Genomic DNA, 23,430 nt, shown 5'->3' with positions numbered 1-23,430 from the left:
AAGGGAAAGAAATAAGATTCTTTCTCTTGTTAATCAGGTCCAAGGAGAGGGAACAGTTCATTGGCCAACTGAAGATCCCAAATGGGACCCAGATTCAGAGCAAGATTATTTACAAATCTGCCAGGCTAGAAATACATTGATAAAAGCTAAGAGAACCTGTTCTGATAGGCCTGGTACATGGATTAAATTTGAAGAGCTTAAGCAAGAAGATAGTGAAAATCCTGCCCAATTTATGGACAGGCTTATCAAGCTGGGAGGAAGATATATTGAGCTTGATCTGGATAGGGAATGGGACCTTAGACAAATCAGAATATAATTTGTGAAAAATAGTTGTAAGGTAGTTAGGAATTATTTTATGACTAGCTGTCCAAATTGGTCTACTATGGACCTTGAAGAATTGAAAAGAGTGGCAGTTTATGCTTTTGAGGGATATAAGGAAAAGGAGAAGGAGAACACTGATTTAGTGGAAGCATTAAGGAAGGAAATAAAGGAATTGACTTCTAAACAGGGTGAGAAGGATAAGGAGAATGCTACTTTAGTAGAGACATTGAGGAAGGCAATAAAAGAATTAACTGAAACATTTGGAAAGGTAAAGCAAGGAGAGATCATAACTCCCTTACAAGAATCTACAAAACAACCACTAACATATCATTTTTTAAAAAAATTTTAAACATTATTTTATTTGGTCATTTCCAAACATTATTCACTGGAAACAAAGATCATTTTCTTTTCCTCCCCTCCCCCCCTTCCACCACCTTTCCCTCTCCCATAGCCGACGCCCGATTCCACTGGTTATCACATGTGTTCTTGACTCGAACCCATTTCCCTGTTGTTGGAATTTGCATTAGAGTGTTCATTTAGAGTCTCTCCTCAGTCATATCCCCTCCAACCCTGTAGTCAAGCAGTTGCTTTTCATTGGTGTTTTTACTCCCACAGTTTATCCTCTGCTTGTGGATAGTATTTTTTAGATCCCTGCAGATTGTTCAGGGACATTGCATTGACACCAATGGAGAAGTCCATCACCTTCGATTGTACCACAATGTATCAGTCTCTGTGTACAATGTTTTCCTGGTTCTGCTCCTTTCGCTCTGCATCACTTCCTGGAGGTTGTTCCAGTCTCCATGGAATTCCTCTACTTTATTATTCCTTTTAAAAGCACAATAGTATTCCATCACCAACATATACCACAATTTGTTCAGCCATTCTCCAATTGATGGGCATCCCCTCATTTTCCAATTTTTGACCACCACAAAGAGCGCAGTTATGAATATTCTTGTACAAGTCTTTTTCCTTATTATCTCTTTGGGGTACAGACCCAGCAGTGCTATGGCTGGATCAAAGGGTAGATATTCTTTTGTCGCCCTTTGGGCATAGTTCCAAATTGCCCTCCAGAATGGTTGGATCAATTCACAACTCCACCAGCAATGAATTAATGTCCCCACTTTGCCACATCCCCTCCAGCATTCATTACTTTCCATAGCTGTCATGTTAGCCAATCTGCTAGGTGTGAGGTGATACCTCAGAGTTGTTTTGATTTGCATCTCTCTGATTATAAGAGATGTAGAACACTTCTTCATGTGCTTATTAATAGTTTTGATTTCTTTGGCTGCGAACTGCCTGTTCATGTCCCTTGCCCATTTGTCAATTGGAGAATGGCTTGATTTTTTGTACAATTGATTTAGTTCTTTGTAAATTTGAGTAATTAAACCTTTGTCAGAGGTTTTTATGAAGATTGTTTCCCAATTTGTTGCTACCCTTCTGATTTTGGTTACGTTGGTTTTGTTTGTACAAAAACTTTTTAATTTGATGTAATCCAGATTATTTATTAACATATCATTTTTGTGGAAAAGTTGGTAATGTGATTATGAATTGTAAGAAGAGGAATCGGGAAAATAGAAATAGAAGTTTCAGGAATAGTAATATTGATAGAATAGTTATTCCAGTGAGGAAAATCAAAACTCACACCTAAACACTTGAACTCAGTGTGGGAACTCCTCTCAGTATGGAGGACCCCAGAGGTGTGGACAAAGAAATTGTGATGAATGATGGTACTTGGGAGGGGAAGGAACCTCAAAGAGTCTGGAAGTGAATTTTAAAGCATTTTCAGACCTCATTGCCTTCTTGATGTTAACTGTTTTAGTTTGTTCCCCTCCCCAGAATGAAGAAGTGTCTGTAACTCAATTCTAAATACAAGATGTGTGTAATTTACTGATAACCACTTTATAAGTTATCAAAATTGAAATATTCTGTTAAATTGTCTTTATTTGTACCTCCCCTATGACTATGATTGTACTGAAGAATATCATTGTAAAAGCCCATAAACAGCATTTTGTTCCTTTTTTGCTTTCATTAATTGTCACACAGAGCTGATGGATGAACTCCATCGAATTGGTTTCAACCTGTATACATATTTTGGAGAATTTAATTGTCTAATAATTTAAGTAGATTTTAATGAGTCTTCCGAAGTGATTTTCAGATATCTGGGAGCATCCCTGCCTCTGATCATTTATTTGCCTGCCTCTGAGTTGTTTGTAACAAGAGGTACAGGTCTATTTGTAGTTGAAGTAAAGTGCAATGGTATTGTTGTATTTTCCTATCTCTGCATTTATTGTAAATGTAATGGATGACATGTCTGAAGTGATTTTCACCTTTTAGTCCTTGGCTTCACGTGAAAATGGGTGGGACATATTGGAGACAGTTCTGTTATACTATTACAATTTCATACCAAGAGGGAGGGAGGTGCCCAAGTGGATTAATTACCCTGTGATGTGTTATAATTATTTCATCTGGGAGGTGAGAATGATTTTTCCTGTGAAGTCTTGTAGCTTCGAAATGGATTTCTTATATTTGTAATTCTTCATCTGCAGTACAGAGGTTTTTCTGGGTTTTCTCTCCCACAAAATTTTGGAATGATGGCAATAATAGCTTTGTTAAAAATATCTTTGCCAAGGTTGAAAGATTGGCTAAAATCTGTAGAACTTGTGTCAAGTATTCATGATTTCAAAAGGTTTTTTGGATGTCACACAGCAACTCATGTGAATCCTAATGATAGTTGGTTTGTTTGCTATTGTCATTAATGGACTCTTATAATTTTGGGGATTTTGGTATTTTTTAGAATCTGTATTAGTTGTTGTACTACTGTTTTTAAAAGGTTTTTACCCGGTGAAAGAATTATGTACACTCACACTGTGGATCCTGGCCAAGTTAAGAGTGATATACATTTCATTTTTGAGTGAGCACCTTTTGTGTTGTGCCTTTGCTTGGCTAACACATTGTCACATGTAATGTGAACTATGAAATTATGATTTTTTAATTATTTTTTTCTCTTTATGTTTGTAATAGGATATTTGATTTTTTTCTTTCTTTTTCCTAACTTTGGTGATGCTGGAAGTACATGAGATTAGTATTAATGTTTTTTTTTTTTTTGTGAAGGATAAAGTCTAAAGTATAAGTTTGCAGTATCTATTGGCCCTAGTAACTATGCATACCCAAAAGGCTTTCGACTATGGAAACCTGCCATTTATTGCTAAATGTTATGGGACTTTGTTTAATGATTATGTTTGTTTCCAGGAGAAGGGAACAAAAGAGTCAATATACAGTGCCAAGTAGCATGAGGTCAAAACAGACCAAATTCAATTCAGGGAGGATTGTTGAGCTTCTATGCCAATAAAAAAGGACTGGAACCTAGTGTGAGAATCAAGGTTGCAGCTCTTGACGTATGTTAATATGCTGGACTTCCTTGAACCACACTCCATGTGCAATATTCTGTCAAGTACCTCTGGTTGGCTATCATCTTGGTTCCCCTTATCTTTGACAGTGATGGTAAAATCAGCCAAGGGAATGATTTTCCCATTTGCTGCTGAAACTTAGTCCTTTCTCTCTTATAGTTTGGCAATTTTCTGTAGTCCTAGCTGCAAATGGGTAAAGTGCTGTATTGCTATTGTCCAACAGGCTTGTGAGACATAAGTCACTTTAATTGGGCCTTGCTGTTATTCAAGGACCTGTTACAAGTTTAGTTTATTTTTTTTACTCAGAATTTTATACTCATAAGATTTTTATTTTTTTATACAGAATTTAATTTTTACTCTTGTATTTGGGATTTTTTTGGATGGTTTGTTTTTGTTTTGACAATCTTTACATATACCTCATAACTCAGTCATGTATCCCAGGTGTGATTCTGGTGTTTGTCAACACCCTCCTCAGGGGGGATTGTGTAATTATCCTAAAATTCAAGATTTAAAATTTTTTGGAGAAATTTCAGGAAAAGAAACTTGCCAATACCCAAAATCAAGAAAGTGGATCTTTTTGGAGAAGGTTCTGTAAAGATGCCTGAAGAAGCTATACACTGCATCAAAAGATTCAGAATGAACTTTGGGATATAATGAACTGAATTGAAGGGGATTGAACATACTTATTCTGAATGTAAACTCTTATGCCAAAGAGGACTGCCCCCTAATTGGCATTTTGTCAATGGGTCTATCAATCAGTTTTTGTATTTTACTCCCATCTCTAACTATTGTAACTCCCTGTTAGAAAAATGCAATATTGTATGTACTTTTATCTAGAAGGTATTTAGAGTTATAAGATAATTATATTTAAATGATCCATTGGGGAGAGAGGTCTCCCAAAGGATCACAGGGGATATTGTGTGAAGGAAATTTATCCCCTCCCCTTCCTGAGTAACTTTACATGTCTATCAAACATTCCTGACATACCACAGCTGTGCCAGGGTTATGTCTGTGTATGTTCTGTACATCAATAAAAGTTAAGGTTGGGAACTGCTTGGGGGAGAACCACGGGAGAACCGAGGGAGAATTGAAAGGGAGAACTGAGAAGAGATAAAGCAGGTAGATGAGGGAAGAGAATTTAAAGGGAGTACCAAGAAGATACAGAGCAGGCAGGTGAGGGAAGGAATGAGGAAGAGCCTGGCAGGCTAGGCACCATGCAGTCAGGTTACTTAGGAATGTTTGTCTACCCTTCCAATAAACTTTATAAAACATATATCTGGGTAGAAATATTAATTTAATTCTTACACTATGGACTTTAGAAAGATAGGCCCAAACTATTTCTTTGGTCCTTTGTCTAGCAAGGGAACTGGAGACCAGAGAAGGATGAGCTCTTTCACTAGGAGGGATCTGTGCATCCTAGAACTCATATGGAGAGAATAGGAGAGCTCATTATTGGAAGAGGAAGAGACATATTGAAGTTGACCTCAAAATCAAGATGAGAATATAAATAGAAGCAATAAGAAAGACAGTGTCTGACCTTTTTTTAAGTGTTGATCAATATGGTGTTCTGCGTGAGGAAAGAGATAAACTTCTTAGGAAGGGCATGATAATGAGACAATTTGCCTAAGGGATGATATGAAGATTGAACACCTATAGTCTCAGAAACTCAACCTTTCTTAGTCCTATCCCTCCATCTTTCACATTTTATTCCTCAACATTCTCAATGTTCCTTAAGAGTAGGGTGACTATTTTAGTTTCCCTGCCTAGAGTATAAATGAAACTGGTTGAGTCTATTCCCTCTGTGGAGCTGTCCAATTCCATTTGAGCTAGGGTAGTAAAATAAGTGACATAGGAAGTAATGGCAGGTAGTTTCAGGAACTCAGGGAAATTCTCATTCATTGATTTCAGAATGTAATACAATTCAATTACCTTTAAAGAATGGAGATGCCTCAGAAGAGTATAAAGGGCAGGAATTCATTGTTCAGTTGTTTTTTAGGCATGTCCCAATCTCTGTGACCCTATTTGGGGTTTTCTTTTTATTTTAAAACTATACCTTCTGTCTTGGAATCAATATTGTATATCAGTTCCAAGGCAGAAAAGTGGTAAGGGCTAGGCAATGGGGGTTAAGTGACTTGCCCAGGGTCACACAGCTGGAATGTGTCTGAGGCCAGATTTGAACCTAGAACCTCCCATCTCTAGGCCTGACTCTCAATCCACTGAGCCACCCAGCTGCCCCCCATTTGGGGTTTTCTTGACAGAGATACTATACTTTACTATTTCCTTCCTTAATTCATTTTATATATGAGGAAACTGAGGCACATAGGGTTAAATAACTTTCCCAGGGTCACATAGTTAGTAAGTGTCTGAGGTCAGATTTGAATTTAGGAAGATTAGTCTTTCTGATTTTAGGTCCAGCACTCTGACCACTGTGCCATCTAGGAAGGGAGGAGGACAAATGTCCATTTTTCAAAAAGGAAAGAGAGTAAAGTCTTTAGACTTATGTAGACTTAGCCAGAGGACTTGACTTTAATTCCTGAAAAATTCTAGAGCATTTTATGTAGGGGCAAAGAGAAAAGAAAGCAAAATTCATGGAGAGCCTATGTACTCTTTACAAAGATAGGTCATGCCAGACAAACCTCATTTTCATTTTTGGACAGGATTACTAGGCTAATGTCAGATTAAAAGACTGTTGTGGATAGAGTTAATTAAATTTCAGCAAAGCATTTGACAGTCTCTTATGTTATCTTTATAAAAAAGATCAAGATACATGAGCTAGATGACAAGAAAACCAGGTGAATTTAGAAATGGTTGTATAATTGGGTCCAAATGGTAGCCCTTAATAGATGGATATATAAATTTTGTTGGGAAGTATCTGGTACTCTAGGGATGCATTCCTGGCTGTGTGTTATTTAGTAGTTTTATCAGTGATTTTAATAAAGGCATGGATGGCATGCTGATTAATAGTATGAAGTATAGCCATCCCTCATAGTACTTTGGTTAGTTAGTTACTAGCTAGTTCAGTAGCTAGGTGACCCAGTGGATAGAGTGCTGGACCTGGAGTTAGAAGACCTGAGTTCAAATATGGTCTCAGACACTTATTAGCTGTGTCTCTGGGCAAGTCACTTAACCCCTGAATATCTCAGTTTCCTTATCTTTAAAATGGGAATGATAATAATAGTACCTACCTCCTCTTTGTGGGGATCCAATGAGATAATTACAAGGAATTTAGTACAGTGCCTGGCAGAAAGTAGACACTATATAAATGGTAGCTATTATTAACCGCAATTACTGATGATTACAGAATCAGGATTCAAAAATATCTCAACAAGATAAGGTTGATTTGCACAAGATGATGCTCAATGCGAAATCTACAATATTTGGAGGCATAACTACATAGAAAATGTCTTTAGAAAACCCTAGGGTTTTAGAGGCCTACAAAGTCATATGTTATGGTGGCCAAGAAAACTAAATCTGTATCAGACACAAAAGTCCCACTTTGCTCAAGAAGAAGCTAGTTGATTTTGGGGAGACAGAGTATTATAGTGGAGAGTTCTAATGAATGTTTTAAAAACTTCAGCAGAAGCACGATATATTTTGTTTCAATTTTACTTACTTAAAAAAATATCTTTACAACTTTACTTACCTTTACTCTGTGTGTCTCTCTGCTTCAAGTGTGCTTCTTGTAAACAACATATTGTTGGATTCTGTTTTTTAATCCATTCTGCTATACTCCTACTTACCTAACTGCTCCTTCTCAGTTTCCTTTGCTGGATCTTTACCCAGGTGCCCTCCAAGGTTCTGTGCTAGGTCCTAATCTGTTCTCCCATCATACTGCTTCAATTGGTGATCTTATCAACTACCATGGATTTAATTTTCATCTTTATCCTGATGATTCTCAAATCTTCTTATTCAGTCCTAACCTATCTGCTGACCTCCAGACTTCCACCTCTAACTTTTGACATCTCAAACTGGATATCCAGTAGACATCTTCCATTCAATCTGTCCAAAATAGAACTCATTATCTTTCCTCCTAAAACCTCACTTCCTCCTAACTTTCCCATTGCTTTTGAGGGCACCATCTTCCTCCCAATCTCCCAGATTTACAACTTAGGTGTCATCCTTGACTCCCCACTATCTCTCACAGCCACCCTCTCCTATCCAATCTCTTACCAAGACCTATTGATTTCTGTTTTGCAACATTTCTTGAGAAAAAAATATATTTCTTGAGTATTGTGTCCTATGACAATACCACCACTCTAGTGCAGGCCTTCATCATCTCTTACCTGGGCTATTGCAATAGTTTGCTGGTTGGTCTGCCAGCTACAAGTCTCTTCACTCCAAGTTGTCCTTCATGCCTGGCAAAGTGATTTTCCTAAAGGGCAGGTCCAACTGATTTACTACTCTCTATTCAATAAACTTTAGTGGTTCCCTATCATCTTCAGGATCAAATCCTCTGTTTAATCCTCTGGCTTTCAAGGACCTTTATAACCTACTTCCTCACCTTTTCAGTTTTCTTATACCTTCCATTGCTTACTCCCTGTCCCCCCCTCATAATTCCTCTTGACTTTCTCAGATCCATGAATATTGGCATTCTTGGTATTACCCGAAAAGACATATCTCTTGACATTGGACATTTTCACTGGCTGTCCTCCATGCCTGGAATGATCTCCTTTATCATCTCTGCCTCATGACTTCCCTGGCTTTTTTCAAGTCCCAGTTAAAATTTTACCTTCTGAATGGCACTTTCCCTGATCCCCCTTATTGATAATGCCTTCCTTCAATAAATTGTATCTTATTTATCCTGTATGTATTTTGTTTGTGCATAATTTTTGCCCATTGACTCCACCATTAAAGTGTGAACATCTTGAAAGCAAGGATTATCTTTTACCTTTCTTTAGATCTCCAGTGCTGTGACTGACTGAGATGGAAACTCTGTATGAGTGACTACAACGTGCACTATTGTCTTTGGTAGTCCACCTGCATTTACCTAAGAGTGTCTAAGGAGTTTGAGATCACAGTATGATGGAAGGAGGAAGCATGAGTAATAGGGTTTCTGTGAGGTTGGATTGAATGAGGTTATTGTCTGTCTATAAGCCAGGAGGTTGAAGCCCACTGTGATTTTCTTCATCATTTCCTTGGGGTAGGAGGTGATGAAGACTAGAATGATTTACCAGTTTACCAAAGACTAATGGAAAATCATGCACGGAGGTTCAAATAATAAATGACACAAGGGAAAGATAATTGAGGTGTGGCTGGGCATTAGTTCATGTGATGAAGGTCTGGGGATTTTAATGGAGAGCAAAATCTTTGAGCCAAGAGTGCAATGTAGTTACTTAAAATGCTAGTAAAATCTTAGCCTGCCTTAACAGGATCAAAGTAACCATATCAAAGGAGGTCAGATATCCACTGATCACTGTGCACCAAAACCATGAGTACTATATTTTGCGTTTCATATAAAAAGGCACATTGAAGCACTGGAGTAGGGCAGTTAAAGGGATTATCGAATCAATGAATGAACACATATTTAAGTGCCTGTCTATGTTCCAGGAACTGTGCTAGGTACTGGAGATACATGTATGAGTAATAATACATGAGCAAGTATGATCCCTTCTTGCAAGATGAGTGTATGAATAGAGACTGTGACCCAAAATGGCAGAAGTGGTAGCCTTCCTGTCCTCTATGATGTTCAGATTGTGTCTAGAGCATTGTCTCCTGCTTTGGGCATCATGGTTTAGGAATGATATTGACAAATTGACTGGAATCCAGAAGAGAGTGACCAAGAAAGTGAAGAGACTGAAAAGTATCTGATAGAGACATCTAGGTGGCTCAGTGGATTGAGATGGGATGTCCCCTGAGCAAGTCACTTAACCCCCATCGTCTGGCCTTTACCACTCTTCTTCCTTGGAACTCATACTCAGTACTGATTCTAAAACAGAAAGAAAGGTTTTTTTTAAAAAAAAGCCTCTGATAAATTTATCAGTTGAAGAAGCTATGAATATTAGTCCTAGAGAAGAGAAAATTTGGCAAGGGACTGGATCCTCATCTTCAGGCTTCTTTATCTATCGTGTGAAATAAGTAGTAAGCTTGATCTGCTGGACCAAGAGATCAGAACTAGATAAAAAGAAAAGAAACAGTGATTCAGAACAGAAAAGAACAGTTTTTCAGCTCAATATAGGGAAAAATTCTCAAACATTAAGAGTTGTCTTCCAGTCAGTGGAGATTTTTTGTTTTGTTTTTAAACCCTTACCTTTTGTCGTAGAATCAATTGGTTCTAAGGCAGAAGAGTAGTAAGGACTAGGCAATAGGGATTGTGTCTACCCAGGGTCACATACCTAGGAAGTATTTGAGGTCACATCTGAACCCAAGATCTCCTACCTCTAGGCATGGATCTGAATCCACTGAGCCACCTAGCTGCCACCTAGTGGAGATTTTTAAAAAAATCCTTACTTACCTTTTGCCTTGGTTCCAAGGCAGAAGAATGGTAAGGGCTGGGGATCAAGTGACTTGCCCAGGGTCACACAGCTGAGAAGTGTCTGAGGCCAGATTTGAACCTAGGACCTCCCATCTCTAGGCCTGGCTCTCAATCCACTGAGCCACTGTAAAGATAATTTTAGTGTTTTGACTTAAATCTAAATGATTGGTTGCCAGGGAAAATTCCCAAATAATAAAATACCCAAGTCAGCTGGGAATTATGGAGATTTTAATATAGAGAGAAGGAATTAAGGAAGAGAGAGAGAGAGAGAGAGAGAGAGAGAGAGAGAGAGAGAGAGAGAGAGAGAGAGAGAGAGAGAGAGAGAGAGAGAGAGAGAGAGAGAGAGAGAGAGAGAGAGAGAGAGAGAGAGAGAGAGAGAGAGAGAGAGAGAGAGAGAGAGAATTAATTTAAACTGCTCTGGCTCAGGGTGAGTCAGGCAGTAGTTAAAGGCCTTGAGTAAGGGAGTCAGTCTTATCACTAACCATGAGACCGTCTCCAAGCTGGGTTCCAGTCCTCCACTGAACTCAATCTCCTGAACTGAGTTCAGAATAATCCTGAACTGACTTTTAGTCTCCTATTAAAGAGAATTTTCTCTTATGTCACCTCCCCTAAATTTTTATGTCTACCAATCACAGTAGATGCTTTTTTCCAGTACTGCCCATTCTTAGTTCTCACCTTCTCTGGTTAGATTATATCTTCTGAGATATTTCACACTTCTTTGTTAAGCTTACCTTTTGTGAGTTACTTGACCTTTTTGTGATTAATTTAACCTTTATAGGCACTTAACACCTTTTTGTATTAGATCTAAAAATAGACTTAGCTTAAGGTTCTAGCTTGACTATAAGGTATGAGTTAAGTACCTTCATTGTTCAATCAGGAGTTTACAACTTTATCTTCCCTTAAAGTATGTCTAAGTATGGGGTGGAGTAATGTAAAGTTCCCAAGACATTCCTGATTCTTGTTAGACAAAGTATCTCCATTGTTACAATAAGGAAATAGCTAAATCAAATCTTCTAAAGTAGAGTCTGGGTAGTTTTTAAGATTCACACCACCCAGCTGCTCCCCTAGTGGAGATATTTAACAAACTATATGGCCATTTGTCAGAGATATTGGAGAGGAGATTTATCCATTGGACAAGAGTACTGACCAGATGCTTTCTGAGGTCTCATCCAACTCTGGGATTCTATGATATCAAATGACAATAGGTACAGATTTTGGTTCAATATAAGGATAGAGTTTCTAACAATTAGAGTTCCTAAATTAAGACTACTTTTTGAAGGAACAATATCCCTCTAAATGGAAATATTCCAGTGGAGGCTAGATGAGCATTTTTCAGAGAATGTAGGAGGGCAAATCATGAGAACCCATTGAGCAAAGCTTTGGGGGACACAGACCCTCAGTAAAATTGAGGCCATAGACCAGCTAAAGTTAGGCACATAGCTCACTTCTCAATCTGAGACCTCAAACCTCTCCTTTTCACCCCTCCTGCTTGTATTGGATGTACCTACAAAATCACTGATATAAGCATTTTCCTTGGGAATCTAAACTAGGCTGTTACATGTTGATTAATTATCTTATAGAATTTACTGGGGAGATTCGATGAGGTAAGTGGATTCATTGTATCACTTTATCAATTATTTACCTTCATTGTGTAAGTGGAAACTTGTGCAAAATCCCCAGCTTTCTTTCTCTCCTTATAAAAGTAGATGTAACTTTTAATAAAGTGCTTTTGGTTGCTATCAGCACCTCTAACCCTCCTGACCCCATGCAGGAGTTTTGTCTCCTCCTTCCTGCCACACCTCATTCTTCTTACCCCTCTGGGACTCCTTGAAAAGGGAACTGGTAGGAGCTTAAAAAAATTTTTTTTTTCAGAAGGGACTTTGATAGAGTGAGGAGCTAGTTTATATATCTACTAATATTCTTTTGTGCTCTGATAGGATTCTTATGATTGAGAATAGGATGGTCATTACCAGTTCTCTAGGTATACATATTTCACTTCCCAGAGGGACTATCAGCAGTACAAAGGACCATCTTTCATGGTTATTTTATAGGAGTTGATGTGTCCTCTTAATGTTCTTCTACTGGTATCAGTGGCTACCCTTCTTCCCCCAAGGACCTTGAGATGAGGGTATGGGTTAGTTCTTTAGTAATCTGCAAGAGACTTGGGGTTCAGGGAAAGATAGGTTTTAAACACTTTTTGAAATCAAGACATGGAGAGGATGGGATAATTCTTTCTTAGAGAAAAAGGACTTACAGTGGACTCCAATAGAGGCTGTCTGCCATGGCCCTCATCCCTGTAGGGATAAAAACTACTCATGGTATACAGGGATAATTGGGCAATTTGGCTAACAAAGAGCTATGGGGATTGAGTCCTTGGAGGCCCCAGAAACTGTAAATATTTCCTTTATTCCCAATGTTCTGCTATCCCCCTATCTCTTTTATCCAGGGCCAGGAAGAATGCCACATGTGCTTTCCTGCCTAAGTCCCCATTTCTGGTGTTTCCCCCCCTGCCTTTCCTTGTGGGCAGGGTTGCTGATTTCTTCATCCTCCCTACCCAGGGCAGAGAAAGTTGAACCTTTCCCTCTGTGATGCTGTCTAAATTTTGTTGGGCCAGAATAGCCTGGTAAGTGCTTTTGGAGAAGAAAGGCAGAGAGGATGAGAAGTTTGTCCATCCTTGGATGGGGCAGGGAGATTTGGATCTGTCCTTGCTAAAATCTGAACCAATGCAGCCCCCATCACCTTTATGCACCACCTCCTACTCTGTACAGGGTAGCCCTAAGCCTAGCCTAGTTCAATATTCAACCAAGATCAGTACTTAGAACTTCACATAGTCAGTCAAGAAGCACCTAGTTATGTGCCAAGCATTCTGGTAAGTTCTAAGAATTCAAAGAAAAGCAAAAATATTACCCTTACTCACTAGAAAGTCACATTCTTATGGGGGAGATAACATTTAAATAGCTGCATACTGTAAGAGATTAATGCTGCAGAAAAGCAGTTCAAACTGCTTTAGTTTGTGTCTCCTTGTTCAACTGCCTTCTCTAGGTCACATTCTTCTCTGGAATTTTCCTTGATGGACAGATCTTCAAGCTTCCATTCATTGCATCTACTTTTCCAGGTTTTCTGCAGCATTAATCTCTTATAGTACATACAGGGTACCTATAGTATAAATGGAAGGGAATCTCAGAGTGAAGTCTTAAGCTAGGATAGCCTAGGGGTCCATCTGAAGCTGCTTATTTCAGCCTGGTTCAAGTTGGAGTCCTAGCCCAAGAGCCCTAGGGTCCAGTTTGTTCCCTTGTGCCTATGTAGGAACAAAGAACATCCCATCCTGCTTCTAGAGGGAATGCTTCTAGCTCCAAGAACCGTGAGATCTAGAATGGGAGTATTCCTTTAGTTCATATTAATTCTCTCAGTGTTCAGGACTGAGAAAGAGTCCTTGGGTGCTGAACTCTTGGTCTCAAACCACTCGGGAGAAGCCTCTTTTGGTGTGTATCAAGGTATAGGGCTGAAGGGAAAGATTCTGTCCCTTAAAAGCAGCCAATAGAGAGGTAGAAATTGAGTTGCAAAAAGACAAAAAGGTATGGAGATGAGGGATTGAGAGGTTTGGGCTAGATGAGAGACAGGTAGATTCCTAGAAACCCCAGAAAGTAGTATGTAGAAGAAGAGATGAGCCAGCGAGAGGCACAGAATTCATGAGAAGGTGATAGATGCTCTACTCGGGAATGTGCTGGTAAATTTTTAACAACTGTCTCTTTAGAAATGTGCTCAAGATTTGCTTTAAAATAAAAATCCTTACCTTCTTATCTGAGTATCAATTCTAAGGCAGAAGAGCAGTAAGGCTAGGGAAACAGGGTTATGTGACTTGCTTACTTAAGTGGCAGCTGCTCTGCCATGTATTCATTAAAAAAAACCCCTTACCTTCCATCTTAGAATCAATATTTCATATTGATTTCAAGGCAGAACAGTAAAGGTTAGGCAATGAGGGTTAAGTGATTTGCCCAGAGTCATAAAGCTAGAAGTGTCTGAGGCTAGATTTGAATTCAGGATCTTCTGACTCCTGAAGGGCTAATGCTCTATCCATTGTGTTACCTAGTTGCCCTATCATGATTCACTTTTAAGTTTAATCTTCACTAACATTTTATCATCTCTTTCTTAAATCTAAACTACGAACAAAGCAATAAACTGAGCCATTAAATTTAGCATTTGTTGCTTTAAAAACATCTTACCTTCTGTCTTAGAATCAATACTTTGTTTTGGTTCCAAGGCAGATGAGCAATATTGGCTAGGCAATGGAGGTTAAGTAACTTGCCCAGGGTCACTTAGCTAGGAGAAGTCTGAGTCCGGATTTGAACCCTAGACCTTCTGTCTTTAGCTCTCAATCCATTGAGCCACACCGAGCTGCCCCCAACAATAGCCTCTTAATTGGGTTTCCTGTTTTTAGAATCTCATTTCTCTTCCTTGTAGCATCCTCCACAAATCTACTGTATTACTCTATTTTTCAATAAATGTCAGTAAGTTCCTATTACTTCTAGGATCAAATATAAAATTTTAGTTTTGTCATTTACTGCCCATTACAACTTGGCTCCAATCTGCACTTCTAGTCTCATGAATTTCCCCTCTTGAGGCACCTAGTTTTTTCAGGGGATAGAGCAGTAGACCTGGAGTCAGGAAGACCTGAGCTCAAATCCAGCCTTAGACCCTTAATAGTCGGATGGGCAAGCCACTCAATCTGTTTTACTCAGTTTCCTCATTTATAAAATGGGGATAATAATAGCACCTGCCTCCCAGGGTGCACAGAGCCTGGCACATAATAGGTGCTTAATGAATGCTTGCTCCATTTTCCTTGCCCTTTCATGCAATCTGTGGTTCAGCTAAACTGGATGTTTTTCTGCTCCTCACACATGATGCTCCATTTCCTAGTTTGGTGCACATTCCCTCATGCCAAGAATTCACTTGTTCCTCAGCTCATTTTTTTTTAACTTTACCTTCTTTTTTTGGTTTCAGTTCTAAGACATTAAAAAAAAAACATTAAAAAAAAAGACCTTTACCTTCCTTTTTTGGTATCAGTTCTAAGAAAGAAGAGCAGCAAGGGTTAGACAATCAGGGTTCAGTGACTTGCCCAGGTTCACACAGTTAGGAAGTTATCTGAGGCCAGATTTGAACCCAGGTCCTTGTGATTTCAGGCACTCTATCCACTGGGAAGCCAAGCTATCCTGCTCCTCAGTTTACTGTAGAATTCTTGATTTCATTCAAAACTCAATCCAATTGCCACCTTTTACATAAAGCACTTCTTCATAATGCCTCCCTCCAGGAAATGACTTTGTCTTCATTTTATTTATTCCTATATATGCATGTGTTGCTTCTTGGATGTAGAAACTGATTGTCATCAAGTATTCTCAGGACCTGCCTGGCACAATGTAGATCAATCATAGTAAATGTTAGGTAAATGTTGTTAATTACTAGGTGCCTCATTTTCAGGATCTGAGAGTATCTTGTGATCTGACTTTGGGTTTATTTGTATCTGTATGGATTGAATGACATGACGAACTCTGTTTGGGGTTCCTGTGTCTGGTTTTGTGTCTGGCTGTGCAGGTTTGTACATGTGCCTTTTGGAGACAAGAAGAGAAAAGGTAGCTCTTTGGACTACAACCTCAGATTGAGAAGGGAAATTGAAAGGATGACACTGGGGTGAATTGAATAAGATTACATTTTATAGGAATAAATTTCAACTTCTACGTGGTTTCAAAAATGAAGTTTGCCTATGTACGTTGGCACTATTATGAAGCACTAGCAAAACATTCTGGGGTTTTGGTGGACTATAGATTAAATATAAATCACCAGTGTGATGTAGAAGCAACAGAAAACAAATGTAATTTTAGAGTGGTTTCTAGGGATCAGGAGGTGTCAGATCACATTTGGAGCAATGTCATGGCCATCAGATTTTGAGGAAGGAAGGTCATTGATAAGCTGGAGAGTGTCTACAAGAAGGCAACAGGTCCTTGAATTCATGCCATATGAAGTCACTGGAGAACCCAAAGAAGACAAGACTGAAGAGGGACACAGTAGCTGCCTGCAAACATGAATGGCAGCCACTTGGAAGAAAGACTGGTTCTTCGGTTTGGCTCAAGAGGGCAGAACTAGGGGCACTGGGTTTGGGGAAAAGTTATAAAGAGGCATATTTGGACTAGATGTCAGGAAAACCTTTCTAACAATTAGAACTACTTGAAGTGGACTGGGCTTCCAGGGAAATTGTGGGTTATGCATCTCTGGACACATGCAAAGAAAAGCTAGTGTCCCATATGGATCTGGCAGTGGGTCAGCTGTTGGATGGGTTCTGAACATGAAGGCTATCTTTAGATGCTAGAGAAACCAAATCTGGCTCTCTGGTGCTGGAAAAGGAGGGATTGGCCATTGGTCCTGGACCTCTGCGGCTCTTGCAGCTGAGGCAGGGGAGATGAGGTATATCTAGGAAACTTCCTTCTGCCAAGCTCCTAGGACCACCAGAGGGGCCAAACCAACACATATTGGGAGGAAAACCACTCTTCCTTTGCAACTGGCTTTTGGCTATGGTATAGTCACTTCAAAGGATTAATTACAAGCATTTCTTTCTTTGGTTCCCTTGGAAGGAAGAGCAGCAGGATCTCTTTGATTTCATCTTCCCAACTATCTAGGGAAAAGATTTCAACTAGTTAGCCTAACCAATTGCAGGGACATTTAATCCGATGTAACTCAGCAAGGAAAGCAGCATATGGTAGTGGGGAGAATCTTTGTCTGGGAGGCAGGAGACTTGGGTTCTGGTTCTGACTCCACCCCCAGCTCCTGATGGGATCTTGGGCAAAACATGCTAATACTTATTTTGTCCTGTACCAAGGTCCCTCTTAGCTCTAACGTTCTCTGTCCGAAGATCCCCCCTTTTTTTGCTCTGATATTCTGTCTCAAGTTCCCTCTTGGTTTTGACTCATGTTCTAGGGACTCTCCAAACTCTGTTTTAAGGTCCTTTCCAGTTTGACATTCGGTGTTCCAAGGACCTTCTTATTTCTGACAGTTCATATTCCAAGGTCTTTTCCAGTTCTAATATTCAGTGTTCTGTATTTTTCTGAAGGTCAGTCTCTGACACATTAATGCCTATACTTGATGCTGTGGGAATGAGATTAATGGGGACATAATTCCTGCATATTTAGAGCATTATAATAGTGACCAGACATAGGTACAAAATGAAGTATTAATATTCAATTTCTGATTAGTTGAAAGAAACAATCCTTCAAAATGGCAGCATTACTTCAAGTATAAAAAACCCCCTTACCTTCCATTTTAGAATCAATATTATGTAATGGTTCCAAGGCAGAATGGGGATAAGTGACTTGTGCAGAATCACAGGGCTAGGAAGTATCTGAGGTCAGATTTGAACTCAGGACCTCCCATCTCCAGACCTAGTTCTCAGTGGATACACTGAGCCACCTAGCTGTTTTTTTTATCATTTAAATTTTCATTACATATTTCCATTGGTTGGAACCAAATACTACATTTTATGTATAATTATAACTTTGAATTGTATAAATTAAAATAATGTGACTATTTATGGGGCTTATTATTTACATAAATCAGGATTTTATTGTATAGAATATATATAGAATTGGGGTATGTAGCAGAGATTTATGTTAGTATCTTGGGTCCACGTCAAACTCAATTATTTTACAACACTCATCTGGGTGCACTGTGTCGTTAAAGGATGTTTTTAAATAAGTGGCAGAACTGCTCAAGACTTACCAGTCTCTCAGACTTCTAGGCAGGCAATAGAATCAGCAGAAACCTAGAATATGTCTCTTCTGACTTTGAAGTCTTGGCTGCTAAACAGAAGGAATCAGTATTTTTATCTTTTGTACCTCAGCAGGAAACAGAAGCAAGAACACTGAACCCATTCTAACAGTCACTTCTTTTGTGACTTGGTGCAAGTTATTTTATATCTATGACCCTCTGTTTCCTCATCTGTAAAGTGCTAAAAGAAGGGATTGGACTTGATGATCTCTAAGGTCTGTTCTGTCTAGCTCTAGATCTAGGCTATCAGGTTGATGATGACTGGAATTTTGGAAGAGGAAAGAGGAGATGGGGAATGAGAAGCTAAGATATAAAACAGTGTTAGTGCTAGTGCATTATTGTTCCATTCTACAGATGAGGAAAAAGGCTTCAAGACACGATTTACTTGCCCAGGGTCACATACCTAGTAAATGCCAGAGACAGGATCTAGTTTTGTGAATGATCATTTATAGTACTAGAATGATGGGACTTTGGGATTCAGATGGGAGAGATCTCACCCAAATGGGGTTAAATATTTGACAGCAATTTCAACATCTTGATGAGTAGAGCTTTTAATTGACACTTAAGAAGAGAGAAAGAGGTTCAGAAAAAACTATAACATGAGTGATTGTGCAGGACAAAAGATGAGATGTTGGAGAGAAAATCATAGAGGAGGTTATAAGATGGTAGTCAGTGTTGGATGGCAGAGAAATGGGAAGAAGGAAAATGAGCTCTCCCGCCAGACTTCTCTAAACAGATCTAAAAAATTCATCAAAGTGAATCTTGATTGGGAAATATAAGAAAAAAAAATCAAATGAGTCATTTTCTCAGCTCAGGTTGGCATAGGGAGATAGAGAAGTCTATGCATGAAATCTGCCAAGAAGCTAGAGCATTCTCACATGGGGCAATAGGAAGGACTAGATCCAACAGAGACAGATGTAAACTTTTGCATATTTCTGAAACTTGTATCAACTGTCAGTTATGTTGAATAGGGATCACCCTATTCAGTTTCAGAGTCCCAGAGCCAAAGTAGCCTGAGGAAGAGACCTCTGCTTGAGGGTAGGCTTCCAAAGTGATGAGTGGTTATGGGCTCAGGCTGTGACCTGAGAGAGGATGAGTTCAGAAGGCTCTGTATAGATCTCACCCCAGGAGCAGAACTGGGACTTAGATGCTGGCCCTATCCTAGTCTAACCAGGGCAGGAATCCAAGATTAGAGAGGACCCCACAGTTCTGTCTCTCAAAAGTTCACCGAAATAGTAATGGGAGCAAGTGCACAAGTCTTTTTATGATTCAGACCCAAATTTGCACCAAAAATATGCAGAGCTTAGACCATGGAGGTAGTAATTAGACTGCCTTAAATAAGATTACTGGAAACACTGAAAGGTTTCAGATCTCCAACCTGAGCTATCCCTGAGATTTTTGAATGATTCAATCAACCTCCCAGTGAGACAGTAGCAAGACTAGCCCAAACATTCCCTTCAGAAGCACATCAAACTAGGCACCAACATAATGCCCATGGTCAGGGAATGAGGATTAATGAGCAACCAACCCAGGAGAAGAGAATGACTCCAAACAAGCAAAGCCTCAATAAAAGAAAAAAGCTTTTAATTTTAATCTCTCCTCTCTCCTCCACTAGCCTTACCTTTTGAGAAGACAAGAAAGTCAAAACTAAAACATATATGCAGAACTAATTCCAGCACTAGCCATACCCTAAAAAGAAAGAAACAAAGAAAGAGGAAGAACTGCTTTATTCTTCATTCTTAGTTCAAGAGGTCTCTATCTGGAGATTTGTTTCATTATACCCACCATTTGGAATTGAATCACAATGATACAGAAATTTACAGTAGAAGAGCTGACATCTTGTAGTATAATATTCCTGAAGGCAAAAGATATACACTTAAAAAGAATAAGTTATCCATCAAAAGTATATAGCTAAAGGTGGAAAATGGATTTTTAATATAATAGAGTATTTTTGATGAAAAGATCAGAACTTTCTAGAATTGAAAATATAAGAGTCACGGTAAACAGAAGATAATGATCATAAAGGACTAACCAAGGATAAAATGCTCCTATTCTAATAATTGATATGTCCTTTTTTAACTTTGTCATCAAAGGGAATCTAAATAGATATAAAATCTGGGAGTGATTCTGTTACATCTTGATGATCTTAGAAGAAGAATGGAAAGAGAGAGGAAAAGCAATGTATTGTGAAAGGAAAGGGAGAAGAGAGTTAGGAAAATTATTTCACAATTGGGGTGAGGGGAGTAAAAGCCTATACAAACAAGGAAGAGGAGATGGGAAGAGCAACTGGTCCTTGAATCTCACTTTCATCTGAATTGAAGGTAAGAAAAATTGGGTACAAAAATACCTTTCACTCGACAAAAAAACTGAAGGGAAAAGAAGATGGAAGAAGAGGGAGGATAGATTAGGAGAAGGATTGGTCTTATATAGAACAAAGTCAAAATATGGATGTACAAAAAATATTAATAACTATTTTTAAGGTGGTGAAGAATTGGAAGCTGTAGGTGTATTCACCAACTGGTTGTGGTATACATCCACATTATTTATTAACCAATTATATAAATTATATATATAACATATATACATATATATAAATGTGATGGAATACTAGTGGGTTCTAGGAAATGATGAAAGGGATATTTCCAGAGAAAACTGGGAAGATTTGCATGTATGAACTGATTCAGAGTAAAATGATCAGAATAATTTATACAATAAAAATTGCAAAAACAAATAACTTTGAAAGACTTAGGAACTCTGATTAGCATAATCAACAACGATGATGATGCATGTTATTCCTCTCCTGATAGAGAGAAGAAAGATTATGAGACTTTTTTTGGGGGGGGGGAAATTGGCCAATGTGTACATTTGGTTTGCTCAACAATGTTTGTAACAGGATTTTTTCTCTCTTTTCAAATGGAAGGAGAGATACTGAAAGAGAAAAGCAGAATTTTGATTGAAAAACCCTCAAAATTTAATAAAAAAAGACAGACCCCCTTCTTTCATTTTATAGATCAGGAAACTGAGGCACAGATAGATCCAGGGGTGCACAGATAGTACATGTCTGAGGCAGAATTTGAATTCAGGTTCTCTTCTTCTTCCTCTTCCTTTTCCTCCTTTCCTCCTTTTCCTCCTCCTCTTCTTCTTTTAAAGAACCCCTACCTTCTATCTTGGAATTGATATTAAGTATTAAGTATTGGTTCCAAGTCAGAAGAGCAGCAAGGACTAGATATCTTGGATCAAGTGACTTGTCATAAAACTAGTGTCTGAGGTCATATTTGAATTCAGGTCTTCCTGATTTTTGGTTCAGTGCTCTAAAGACCACTTCACATAGCTACTCCAAGTTTCTGAAGGATGGTTATATGGAAGAAGGACAAAGTTTATTTGTTAACCCAATTAGGATTGGATTTATTCCACTTGACCCTAGATTGCTGAGGGAGAAGTAGGTAAGCACGGACAGATTTCAACTCAATATAGAGAGTAACTTTCTGACAATTAGAGAAATCCAAAAATGGAGATGTGTTGTTTCAGGAGATTGTGGAAGGCTTTGGAATTTGAATGACTATCAGAAATTAATTTAAGGAGACGAAATAAGAGAAGACTTGAAGGACAATAAGGAGACAGACTACGCTGGCCTACTGGCTGTTCCCCACAAAGGATACTCCATTTCATGTCTCTGTGTCTTTGCCTTGGCTGTGCCCAGTTCCCAGAATGATCTCACTCTTTACCTCCATATTTTTCCTTTCCTATGTTCCTTAAAGGATCAGTTCAAATCCCATCTACTGGAAGACACTTTTCTTGGCATTCCCAACGGCCTATGATTCCTTTTCTGAGATGACCTTCCACTTACTCAGTAGATATTTTGTATGTACCTACTTGTTTACATGTAATTGCCATTGGAATGGAGGGCAGGGACAGTACTTTTTCATTCTCTATACCCTAGGCATTTAGCAAAGTGTCTGGTACATGACAAACAATAAATGTTTGTTGGCTGACTGACATGAAATGAAAAAGAAGACCTAGAAATGAAGGAAAAGTGTTTGAACTGAAGGAGGACTCTTGGGGAAAGGCATGAAGAGGAAGAAAAGAAGGACTTCAGGAGAAGGAGGAACAGAAAAAGAAATCAAGTTGACAAGTTGACAAGAAATCAAGGAAAAGAAAAAGAAGAAAGACATATAATGGAGGAGGAGAAGTAGGAGATCAGCTCAAATAGAAGGGGAAAGTAGTTGGCGAGACAAAGTAAGAAATTAATAAGAGAAGGGAAAGGAAGTTGGGGGTAATTTTAAAGGTGCTTAAAAAAAGGCTAAAGAAATTAAGAGAGTGACAAAGATGTCCTCAATTAGTTTGCTACAACAACTTTTTGGTGATATACTAATACAAATAAAAAGGCCTGAAGATCTCATTTTCAGGAATTATGAAGAATAGGCAAAATTTTGCTATGACTCTCACTGGTAACCACTGGCCATGGTTGTATCTTTGCCATGATCAAGTGATTTATCTATTCTTAATGTGCTGGCTGGGCTCCCTCCTAAAAAAGAAGAAAAAGCGGCTGGAGGAATGCCTTCCTACTCTTCAGGATATCAGGAGAATGATGTGTTCCTTTTAAAAATTTGAAGAAAAACCTAATTAAAAAAAAGAAAAATGATCTGAACAGGTAGAAGTAAATCCTGATATGACTAGGGAGTTAGAGTCAGCCAGTCTGTTAGCAAACTTGTGCCTGCTATGTTCTAGGCACTGTTGCAAGAGGGTGGAAGAATGTGACACACAGGAGAAAGGGAAGAAGGATTGTTGAACTTGGAGCCAGCAAACAAATATGAAGCTCTTCCCAAAGCGAGGGAGCTGGACTTTGTGAAGAGGAAGCTGCTGCTTGTACTCCAAGGACTGATGTGGATTCATGGGGACTGTCAAGATCAAGACCATTTAGTAAAGATGGGAAGAAGAAACAAATAGTTGTGATGTTTGGTGACTCACTGCTCAGTTGCTCTGAAGTAGTCTTTTGTAAACCTGTGAATAACAATAGAGTTTTGCTGTCTTTTTGGATCTGTGTATCTAGAACATGGCAGAGAACCTACTATGACATTGAACCATTCAACTCTATTGAGTCTGGAGATTCACGTAGGCATAGATGGTGTGGTCAATAGAAATCTAAGCAACATCATTAACCATTCTAAAGCCTTGAGAAAGACACTGAAAACTTTGAGGATCATCACTGTTTCCCAGTGAAAGCAAGGGCTTTGGGAAAGAAAGTTAAATTTGGGGAATGAACATTTGGTTAAAAAAAAAGATATCTGAGAACCAGATTTAGATGTTTGGACAAGGAAGTGAAATAGTAATGATGGACTCCTGGGAGATGCACGTAGCAAAGCTGGTAAGAGTGTTGTCTAGAATCTTATATGTGTGTGTGTGTGATCAAAATTTAAA

Source organism: Monodelphis domestica, chromosome 3 (genome assembly GCF_027887165.1).
Source record: "Monodelphis domestica isolate mMonDom1 chromosome 3, mMonDom1.pri, whole genome shotgun sequence".
NCBI lineage: Eukaryota > Metazoa > Chordata > Mammalia > Didelphimorphia > Didelphidae > Monodelphis > Monodelphis domestica.
The sequence above is the reverse complement of the archived record's forward strand: the minus strand, read 5'-3'. Positions refer to the sequence as shown.